This window comes from Mytilus edulis, chromosome 12 (assembly GCF_963676685.1).
Source record: "Mytilus edulis chromosome 12, xbMytEdul2.2, whole genome shotgun sequence".
Classification (NCBI taxonomy): domain Eukaryota; kingdom Metazoa; phylum Mollusca; class Bivalvia; order Mytilida; family Mytilidae; genus Mytilus; species Mytilus edulis.
In genome coordinates, this window is record NC_092355.1 from 73221176 (window position 1) to 73231381 (window position 10206).

Below are 10206 nucleotides of genomic sequence, written 5' to 3' on the forward strand. Positions count from 1 at the left end.
AAGACGTCATAATTATTTGGACTAGACAGGGGGGTACTCCTTTTCCTTCTCTCACCCATTTTCTCCTTTCTCCTACCCCTCTTCTCCTTATTTTATTTTTTTTAATTTACCGGGAAAAAAAAGATATTTTATTTCTTCATATTTTATTTTTTTCTCCAACTTCTCCTTTTTCCCAACCTTCCTCTCCTTTCACCTACCCCCTTTCTCCCACCCCTTTCTCCTACCTCCTTTCTCTCTGTCTCCCTTATCCCTGTCCTCCCCCTCATTTATATCTGATACTGATCATAACTCATGAATAAAAATGGTATCTGGTCTCAGTTGGGCTGCTGTGTCAGGATTTGACTGTCAAAGTGATACAAAACTCTAGAATTCTTCTGTATATATATACAAATACACCGTGACAGTAGCTAATCAAGAAATTAATAAAAGGGGGAACGTCTAGTGCCTGTGGTCCTAGTGTAACAGTAGTCCAAATAATTATGACGTCTGGCAAGGCCAAGGCTTCATAATTAGTTGGAATAGTGTAACAGTAAATTTGGTCCGGTTGTAAAATTTGTTCTCCAGACTTTTTTTCCTAGTTAATTAAGTCCATGTCCATGATTTTACTAGGAATTAAAGTCCCAGGACAAATGTTTCTAGGAAAATCAGTCCATAGCTAGTAATTTATGTTTGTAACTTGTTTTCCTAGGAAAATATGTCACAAGACTTGTTTTTCTAATAGTTTTTTTGTATCATAAAATATATTTAAAATAGAAGACTTTTTTTTTTATAGATAAGATTGGAAAATAGAAGAATTTTTTTTCCAATAAAAATGAAGAATATTTCCTTAATAACCTAATTATTAAAAACATAAATATTCAGTTTCCTTTGCTTATAACATTTTTTATAATAAAAGACATGGACATTTTTAGTCCAAATAATTATGACGTCTTGATAGGCTATTATATTTTTTATCTTTGACGCCTTACTTCGTCAAATTATGACGTCTTGTAAGTTGAACGGCTTTTATATTTTTTTTCTTTGACGCCTTACTTAGTTCGTCGAAGTAAGGCTTCAAAGAAAAAAAATATAATAGCCTTTCAAGCTGTCATAATTATTTGGACTAGGACATTTTTACCTAGGAATTCAATACTAATGACATGGACATGATTTTCTAGGAAAATATGACATGGACATGATTTCCTAGGAAAATTAGTCTGGAGACAAATTTTATTTACAGCTAATTTCCTATAAATGCATGTAATGCAAAACTTTGGTTGGCTTGCCTTCTTTGTTTATACAAGCTTTGCTAATATGATTGACATGATGGTCATCTTTATATAATATATATAGGCATAGTTTAACCTGTATATTTAATATTTGAATTTAATTGAATATTATCCTAATGAGTGTACAATTTAAATACAAAGCAAGCAAGCTAACTTAAGTCTTGCTCTACATGCTGTAGGAAATTAGCTGTAACAGATTGATACACAACTCTTTCGTTTTGTCTATAACAATGTTAAAACATATTACATTCATATTCACTTTTAAAAATTAAAGGCATAGACATTTAAACCTAGGACTTCTAATGACATGGACATGACTTTGTGGGAAAATTAAAAGTCTGGGGACATAAATTTTATCAAAAATTTAACTATGTGACTCTTAAACATTACTAAAACATAAGATTTAAATTTGCAAATGCAAGTAATTGAATCTTTTATAGGATTTTATAGGACATGATTACCTAGGAAAATTTGTCTGGGGACATATATAACTAATATCGGACTAAATATATACTAGTAAATTCTGTAACCATGGACTTTTTATACTATATAGTAATATTTGTCCGCCCTGACATATTTTACCAGGACAAATTTATCACTCACACTTGTTCTTGTTCGCCCTGGATCAATTTGCTCTGATTTTTTTTGTACTCCAGTTGCATAATGTTAATTATTTGAACATTACATGTTAAAGTTTGTTGAAAAATTTGCTGAATTTTTGTATTGCCACAACCAATTTGTTATTTCCCCTATTTGCTTAGTCACTGTCATGATAGTAGAACACTGGAGTACAATGTATTAATTTATATTCATTGCTTTTTTATAACAAAATATAAATTTGTTTTTTAATACAAGTCTCACAATATATACAAAATGTAATTTTAAACGAACTTGTAAATCCTTGTATTAAATTCCTGTTTTCGTGATTTACAGTTCATACATCCATGACATCATTGTTTTTATTAATTCCAAGCTGACTACTAGCTTATAAATCAAAACAAAAAGTTTTTTTTTTTATTATTGATCCATCAAAAGACAATTATCACAAAAATCAGTGACAATAATTTACATTTGTTTAAATAAACCAATTTTTCAAGACGTTTCGGCCGAAACGTCTTGAAAAATTGGTTTATTTAAACAATTATATAAAGTATGTTCCCTATTGGAATTTTGAAAACAAGGAATAATTTACATGTTATTGAACAATTAACTTTCCTAAAAACTTTTAAATATTTATGTTTTTTTTATAAATTTTAAGCTATACAATTCTTACTTGCATCTCTGAAATGTGCTTCTATGTGGTTTTGTTAGCAATTTCTGTACAGGTCTGCTAAAGGCTCAAATTGACATTTCACCCAATTTCACCATTTTCCCTCCAAAATTTGGGTTTTAAGGCAAAAATTTTATTTTTCCTTATTGGTGACCCTTGTATTTGCCAGGGACGCATACATGTATATATAAGTCCTTGTATTTGCTTAATATTTGAAGCTGTATTTCAGCTTTGTACATTACAGATTTGGACCAGGTCACACCTGAGGTGTCACAGACAGTTTTTATTTGATATCCCATAAAAATATGTCAGCACCTCTATTTTCCCTATCATTTCATTGAAAATGGTCCCTTTAACATGCTTGTACCTAATTAAAGTAAAATTTTGAGCTTAAATGGTCTGGAACCCCTATTTTTTTTCGACAAATTTGAGGTACTCTTTGTAAAGATTAAAATAATACGGCATTCTGATAGAGACTTTGAATAAGTCTGAGCCATCTTAACTGTGTAAAATCAAAAGTAGCAGCACGAAATAAAGTTAAAATGAATATGAGTCCCCTGTATTATATTTTAAACACCGCTTTTTTGATGATCAAGTAAGTAGAATGCTCTCCGAACATAAAATTTGCATCAAATAATAAAAAAGCTTCATTTTAATCAACATAGAAATATGTTTCGAATTTGATGATTTATTGGGTATATATGATATTGCCTTGACTCAGTTATAAACTAGAAAAAAGTAATGTTTAGCTCACCTAGCCCAAAGGGCCTACTGAGCTTTTCCCATCACTTTGCTTCCGGCGTTGTTACCTTTACAAAAATCTTCTAGAACTCTGAAACTACTGGGCCAAATTAAACCAAACTTGGCCACAATCATCATTGTGGTATCTTGTTAAAAAAATATGTCAGATGACCCGGCCAACCAGCCAAGATGGCCGCCATGGCTAAAAATAGAACATAGGGGTAAAATACAGTTTTTGGCTTATAACTCAAAAACCAAAGCATTTAGAGCATATATCTGACAACGGTATAATTGGTATAATTGTTTAACAGGTGAAGATCTATCTGACCTGAAATTTTCAGATGAATCAGACAACCCATTGTTGGGTTGCTGCCCCTGATTTAGTAATTTTAAGGAAATTTTGCTGTTTTTGGTTTTTATCTTTAATATTATTATAGATAGAGATAAACTGTAAACAGCAATAATGTTTAGCAAAGAAAGATTTACAAATAAGTCAACATGACCGAAATGGTCAACAAGGTCAATTAATCCCCTATGGAGTTATTGTCCTTTATAGTCATTTTTTAACAATTTTCATAAAATTTGTAAATTTTTACTAACATTTTCCACTAAAACTACTGGGTCAAGTTCATTATATATAGAGATAATTTTAAGCAGCAAGAATTTTCAGTAAAGTAAGATGTACAAACACATCACCATCACCAAAACACAATTTTGTCATGAATCCATCTGCTTCCTTTGTTTAATATTCACATACATGTAGACCAAGGTGAGCGACACAGGTTCTTTAGAGCCTCTAGTTTAAAGTCTAGAATACCTTTTTATACAACCATAAAATTTTTGCAATCATATAATTATATTGGTATCACATTGCTTTGTGGTCAGCTGAGCATCGTTCGAAGACGGATGGTTTCCAGATAATAACTTTAGTATAAGTTAATCATGTTAATAGAAATGAATAGAATTTTAACACAATGTTTAAAACAACAAAAGAAAGCTTGGGATTGATATTGGGGGTTATGGTCCCTAAGGTTTAGGATAAGGGGACCAAAACAAGCATTTATCTAGTTTCAGGACAATAAGTTGTGTATAAGTATTTCAATTCCTCTGAAATTGTACCACAATGTTAAATATTATAAGAAGAAGGTTGGAATTTATTTTTAGGGTTATGGGGCAAACAGTCAAGAATGATGGGCCAAACACAAGCATTTTTGTAGTTTTTAAGTTAATGACTTGTGTAAAAGTGTATGATCTTTCTAAAATTATACCCCAATGCTCTATACTACTATGGGATGGTTAAGATTGGCTAAGGATATAGATAAAACCATTTATGAATAAGGGGCAAAAAAGATGAAAAACAATTATTTTTCTGGTTAAAGGATAGTCAAGACAATTTGAAAGCTGTGTAAGGGAGGTAATCCAAAAGTTATATTTGAATTATTTCACACAACTTTTAAGGTGGTACCTAACACTACAGGGAGATAACTCTGTAAAGTCAGCTAAACGTTTTAATTACGTTGTGTTGTTAAAGGGATATTAAGCTTTTCAATGATCAAAATGAGTGTTTGTCAAACTGCTATATAACCAGTGTAATTTTTCTGATAAAACGGTTGGTTCAAAAAAATTTAAATTTTTATATTTTTGTCAAAGAGTTAAAGTAAATACTTTGTCAAAATTTTAAGAAAATTAAACGAGCCAAATTAATTTTAGTTTAAGTGTTGGGTACCACCTTAAAGATGTGATTTTGAAATTTACCAACATTTTGTTTATATAGATTAGACCGTTGGTTTACCCGTTTGAATGGTTTTACACTAGTAATTTTGGGGCCCTTTATAGCTTATTGTTCGGTGTGAGCCAAGGCTCCTTGTTGAAGGCCGTACTTTAACCTATAATGGTTTAATTTTTAAATTGTTATTTGGATGGAGAGTTGTCTCATTGGCACTCACACCACATCTTCCTATATCTATATATAACTTCAGTATTAATAAAATCCATTGGAAATTTGCCAATAACTTAAGTTTAATTAAAAAAAATGCCAATAGTTTTAGCATAAGTAAATATAAATCTTTGAAGTTTGAAACCACAAAAAGGAAGGTTTGGATTGATTTGGGGGTTAATTTATGGTCCCTTTGGTGTAGGAAAAAGGGGTATAAAAGGGGCCCAAATAATCAATTTTCTATTGTCCAGACAATAATTTGTAGAATAGTTTATAGAATTGCCTGAAGTTTCCACACCACAAAACTCCAAAGGATAGTAAGGGTTGGAATATTGGAGTTATGACTCAATCTGTTTATGAATTAGGAGCAACAAAAGGGGAAAAACAAGGGTTTCCTGGTTAATGGACAATTACTTTAGATTTGTTTCTTTTTGTTGGTGCCTTTTTTTGCTAGTTCTTTTATGAATTTTTATGCTCTACCTACAATAGTAGAGAAGCATTATGTTTTCTAGTCTGTGCGTCCTTTTGTCTGTTTGTTTGTCTGTCCATCCATTCTTCCCACTTCAGGTTAATGTTTTTGGTCAAGATAGTTTTTGATGAAGCTGAAGTCCAATCAACTTGAAACTTAGTACAAATGTTCCTTATGATATGATCTTTCTTATTTTAAAACCAAATTAAAGACTTTTGACCCCATTTTTATGGTTCACTGAACATAGAAATTAAAAGTGTTCCCTCAGTTTCAGGTTAAATTATTTTTATTCAAGGTAGTTTTTGATGAAGTTAAAGTCCAATCAATTTGAAACTTAGTACACATTTATCATTAAAAAAGCTGATTGTGTCGTTTCATATTGATTAAAATTTATTTACCTAATTTATAATTTCAGCTTTTCCATGCATTGTAAGATTTCCAGAATATAGAACATGTAGTTCCTGATAAAAAAAAAAACACCAAAAGATTGCTACGATAAAACTGTTGAGTAACTATTTGTAATACAGAATGCATCAAGATGGTGGTATGCTACATATATAATATTGATACTATGACAGATGAGAAAAGAAACTGAAGACATAATGAAATGCTGAAGTCAGCAAAGGTATGATTATAACTGTTACTGATGTTTGAAGAAGTGTGTCATTATAGCATCGACAAATATTTCACTCAAACATGGTTCAGTACTTCAGACTAGTTTTAATTTAAAAGAATTAAATGGCTACTAACATCCATTGCTAATTACAGCTTATTAACCTCCTGTTAAAAAAAAGAGGGGTGAAATATACCATAGCAACATTCAAACTCATAAATCGAAAATAAACTGACAATGCCATGGCTAAAAATGAAAAAGACAAACAGACAATTAATAGTACACTAGAAACAACATTAAAAACTAAAAACTGAGCCACACAAACCCCACCAAAAACTGGGGGTGATCTCAGGGTCTCCAGAAGGGTAAGCAGATCCTGCTCCACATGTGGCACCCTTCGTGTTGCACATGTTATTACAAACTTGGTATATATAGTTTATTTCGGTAGGTCACATTCATGAAAAGGAAAGGGGATTGCAGGTACGAAGTAAGAAACATCCGATATCATCTGTGAAATGGTTTATCCATAATGGTCAACCAACTGTGATGATTGGGTAACCTGTATTATATTCAGGGGTGAATTCAGACATTTCTAAAGGGGGGGGTTCAAACTAAATGTCTCCATTCAAGTGCATTGATCGTCTCAAAAAAAGGGGGGTTCCAACCACCGGAACCCTCCCCTTGGATCCACCACTGATATTTGAGAAATTGCCACAATACATTTTGTTGATATCAAATTAAAGTTGAGAAGCTACGGTAATCTATATATGTTTATCTACTTTTCATCGTCTTCTCTCACCTTGATTAGTAAATAAATAAAAATCATGTTGGAAGAAAAATTTAGTCATGTGTATATGTTTTAGGAACTAATTGTGGTATATTCTTCAGATTGAAACATGCAACAGAAAGTTCAATCATGACCATAAAGCAGGCAAGACATTTCAGTATGTACAATCTTGTAAAAATATGTCAAACTATGTCAAAGCATATTTTTTGTTTTGTTTTTTCAGATAAAGATATAAGGAGTAGATATTTTCCTGAAGATCTCATTTATGTCTCGAATGTGAAGGGAACAGAAGCTATCATGATGATTCTTTAAAGAAAAGATACAGAAACACAAGCTCCTGTAGACACTTATGAAAAAGAAGATGTTTTTGCAATGAATATGTGTGAATGTGATAAATTATGGCAAATCAACATGGTCAATTAACAACAATATGTTCTACAAATTTCTTAGATTTATAAGTTTCATAACATTTAGTTGAGGCAAACTAAAGTTAGATAACGGAAAACGAAAAAAATTGCAAATAAATATTGTTATTAAATACTGTAAATTCAGAAATTAATGCGATGTTTTTATTATTGCGAAAAATGCGACTGAGTTGTAAACGCAATAATTTAAACTCGCATTTTGAAATTTTTTATATGAATTTAACAGGATTTTTTCTCAAAATCGTAAAAATTAAAATCGTATTTAAGTCTAAAATCACAAATTCGCAATAATAAATGCACGCAATAATTTCTGAATTTACAGTACTCAGTTTTAGTTATTTTTATTTTGATATTAAAAAATATACTGTATTAGATAAAAACTAGTTATACATTTAAAAAATTAGTAACCCTCATGTCTCCCTGCATTAGAAGTTGCATAATTTAGCATTTACAGATGAAATATAATTGTGAGTAAAGTTCAACATGTGAAATAGTCTGACTGGATATGACAGAACATCAAAAGAAATGACGAAAAATTACACATCTTATCAAAATAGTACTACTAGAAACTAAAAGCTACTTGCAATTTTCACTGGTTTTGGGTTCAGTAACAGTCTGACAAGGAAAGAATTTAATGAACATGATTATGATGCCTCTTGATAAATATAAAAACATATTGACTGTAAAATAATTACCAGTTACCAATTATATCTGTTGTTTACAAAATTTGTTATTTGGAAATATCTGTTGAATGTTTTGAAATTAAAATGTGTTAACTGAAATGATTAAAGAATTGAAGTCTTTAAATGATACAAAAGCAAGGATACATTGAATGATTGCAATTGAGACAACTACTAGCCCTGCATAGTAGGGCACTGATGTAAACAAGTACAGATCACCTGAAGTCTTCAACAATGAGCAAAAGCCTGAATTTAAAGATCGTTATACATGGGCTTATTAAGTCCCAAGATAATGGTATCTACATCCTTTGCTTTCAAATTTTTGTTAGTATGTTTCTGATGAAGGTTAATTAAAATAAGCCCAGCACACTTAATTTGTGAACTGTTTTTATTTAATTTCAAAAGGGAAAGCTAATAGACAAATTTAAGCAAATAACAAAAAAAGGAAATCCATTTAATATGGCAGACAGCAACCAAACACAACCAGTGGACATAATGAACATGTTTTTGAATGCTCAAACTGCAATAATAACATTAGACACAAAAACATCTTATATAATGCTGGATTACACAAAAGTGTTTAAATCATCTGCTCTTCTCTGGTGTTTAAAAATTGTACAGATTTGGTGTCACAATATCTCAGTAGCATGGATTAGAATCCCGGCATGGGAAGAACAAAAAATTTGTGAAAGCAAATTTACAGATATAACATTGTTGGGTTGATGATTTGACGACTAAATGCATGTACATGTACAATATATACAAAAAGTTAGCTTCTATTGAGACAAAGGCAAAAATAATAGTGCAACAAAACATGTTTATTACAGATATTATAACAACAAACTAAAATAACACTTACCACTACTAAATGATTAGGAACTTTCAGGAACTAATTGCAGCTACTGTCCAGGTTATGTTAAACAAATCACCTCCAACTGACCGTCTCCAACTGATCTGTTCAGTGAAGAGTTTTTACCATTGAAATGAAATGTGAACACATTCCAATCTTTTGGCAGACGTGAATATTCTCATGTGGCATTTATACCTATATCCCAGGGTACCTATATCTGGTGGTGATAATTAACCATTTTTTTCTTCTTTTTGTTTAATTTTGAAAAAAAAAATGGAATTTTAACTTTTTTCAGCATTTTGGAGAAAAAAATAATTTTGTAAATTTTTCATGTTTTTTTCATTTATTTTTATAAGAATTAAATTTTAAAAGAAAAATTTTTAAAATATTTTTTGTTTTTTTTTTAATTTTGAAAAATTTGATTTTTTTGAAATATTTTGCATTTATAAATTTTTTAAACTTTAAAAAAGTTAATTTTAGTTGCCTTCGTCCATGCAAGCATGGACTAAGTTAGCCTTGGTTGCCTTCGTCCATGCATGCATGGACTAAGTCTGTTGTGTTAGTCCATGCAAGCATGGACTAAGTTAGGGTTAGTTGCCTTAGTGCATGCATGCATGGACTAAGTTAACGTTAGTTACCTTCGTCCATGCATGCATGGAGTAAGCTTAGTTTCTAAGTTTTCATGTTTACAAATCATGAAAAGGTTTAGCCATACTATCAAGTTTTGCAATTTATTTCCTAAGGTAAGTTATAATGCACAATATGTATGTAAAACATAATTAATAGGTTGAATATGAAAAAAACCAACTAAACAGAAAAAAAAGGTAATTACATCAAATTAAAAAATAATTGAACTAACACCATGAAATTAAGAGGTAAGAAGAAATGGAGGTTTTCTAGAATTGATGTTGATTTCCAGTTTTATTTAATACCTTGTTATTAAAACATTGTCATTTTAGTATGACATCCATCGATGATAAGGTTAACAACTTATTTATTAGTTATAATATGTTTATTTCGACTTATCTATTGTATATATTGCAATGTCATATGATATAGATCACATCAACATTTCAATTGAATATGATTTATGGGTTTATTAATTGTGAGAGAGTTAATGTGTTTATTTCTATAAATGAATTAAAATGTTTTAACTTAATTTACTAA

General features: G+C 30.5%; 2 long non-coding RNA genes across 3 annotated transcripts in view; one reads left to right on the forward strand and one right to left on the reverse strand.

The window, feature by feature from the left end:
- Positions 1–7624, forward strand: part of LOC139499107 (uncharacterized) — a 26544-nt gene extending 18920 nt beyond the window's left edge. For both annotated transcript variants that reach the window (XR_011658105.1, XR_011658104.1), the window contains exons 2-3: positions 6100–6309; positions 7308–7624. This is a non-coding gene — a long non-coding RNA (uncharacterized lncRNA). The remainder of the gene's footprint in view (positions 1–6099; positions 6310–7307) is intronic.
- The window catches only part of LOC139499106 (uncharacterized), a 26794-nt gene extending 17508 nt beyond the window's left edge, over positions 1–9286 (reverse strand). The window contains exon 1 of the long non-coding RNA XR_011658103.1: positions 9049–9286. This is a non-coding gene — a long non-coding RNA (uncharacterized lncRNA). The remainder of the gene's footprint in view (positions 1–9048) is intronic.
- Positions 9287–10206: the final 920 nt, after the last annotated feature.